The sequence below is a fragment of the Aristolochia californica genome, unplaced genomic scaffold (genome assembly GCF_029961685.1).
Source record: "Aristolochia californica isolate CCGP_79_NKW_82.1479 unplaced genomic scaffold, dmAriCali1.0.hap1 SCAF_3, whole genome shotgun sequence".
Classification (NCBI taxonomy): domain Eukaryota; kingdom Viridiplantae; phylum Streptophyta; class Magnoliopsida; order Piperales; family Aristolochiaceae; genus Aristolochia; species Aristolochia californica.
In genome coordinates this window covers 444,572-446,017 of record NW_027181992.1, presented here as the reverse complement: position 1 = coordinate 446,017, position 1,446 = coordinate 444,572, and the positions used below count along the sequence as shown (strand labels likewise).

The following is a 1,446-nucleotide window of genomic DNA, read 5'->3' as shown; positions in this document are numbered from 1 at the left end:
GAAGCGCGCATAGATTCGCTTTCATCAATTATTTGTGGACGAAGCTTCATAGAAACAATCAGCAGGTACAAATGCTCATGCCTAAAAGATCCATGGACTCTTTTTCCACGCAATTTCCCACAATTTATGGGTATAACAGATATTACGTGTAGAAACGGTTATTCGGCACCTTGTCTAGAAATATTTGATTTTTTATTAATTGTAACAAAAAAAGCTGGTTCCGTTGTAGTCTAGTTGGTTACGATACTCGGCTCTCACCCGAGAGACCCGGGTTTAAGTCCCGGCAACGGAAGCTTTTTCTTTTCTGTCACGGTCGCTTGCTTAATGGTTAGTTGCAGAGTTTGGAGGAAGGATGCAAAGTAACCTCCACGTAAAAGTGTTGTTTTTAAGCGCTTCCACGACGTTTTGACGTGAAACTTGGTTTTCACGTGTTGGAAACCCGTGCAAGTTTTCCGTCTCGTTGAAGAGCCAATGGCGTTAATCCCCTAGCCCACGGACTTCTTGAGCGGTAATGTTCAGATTTCCATTTCCTGTGTGATTAACAGTATTTATGTCTTAGGTATGTCGTATAAATGTAACTATTTGTGCATTATTCGTTTCACTTTTATGAAATTTTTAGTTCTCCAATTCACTATAACTGACGAAATCAAACCACCAAAGATGTTTCTTTAGTCCCTCTCTCGTCTCCCTACGCCCCCGACGTCGTTGCTGCCATAAAATTGATCGGATTTTCGTCTCCAGCCACCGTCTCAGCTCCCTCTTGTCTCCGGCCTCGTCTCTCGGTCTTCTCTCGGCCTCACCCTCTCTCTCGCACCCCCTCTCTCGTCTCTGTGACTCCCGCTCTTCTCTCGGACTTGCTCTCTCTCGCTTCTCTCTCTCTTATCCCTCCCGACCTCCCTTTCTTCTCTGTCTTCTCCCTCACTTCTCCCTTTCGGCCTCCCACTCCCTTCTCTCTCTGGCTATTATCCTTTTCCCCGAAAATACCTTCCGATTTCATTCGAATTCCCCATTTCCCTTTTGATTTTGGACATTTAGGCATCGATTGCTTAATTTCTACTTCGATTAGGCATCGATTTCCCCATTCGGCATCGATTTCACCCTTCGGCTTCGATTTTCCCAAAATTTCAGAAGGTATGCCTAAACCCTAATTTTTTTCATTAAATTAGTGTTTTATTTGATTTAAATTTATTTTCAGTGCGTAATTGGGGGTTATTTGTGCATTATTGTGGGATTTAGGGTTACGGTTTATAGTCTAAATTCTTGATTCATGTATGGATTATTTTTAGGGTTTGCTGCTTGGTATTTAAGGGTCCCGTAATTAGGGTTTAGGGTTTATGGTTAAGGATTTAGGGTATTTTAGGGATTAGGATTTTTAAGCTATAGGGTTTGGAATTAGGGTGTAGGGTTTAGGGCTTTTAAGGTATTTAGTTCTGGAATTAGTGTTTA

General features: G+C 42.0%; 1 non-coding gene across 1 annotated transcript; it reads left to right on the top strand.

The window, feature by feature from the left end:
- Positions 1-219: 219 nt before the first annotated feature.
- TRNAE-CUC (transfer RNA glutamic acid (anticodon CUC)) lies at positions 220-292 on the top strand. Its single transcript has one exon. It is a non-coding gene; the product is annotated as a tRNA-Glu (tRNA).
- Positions 293-1,446: the final 1,154 nt, after the last annotated feature.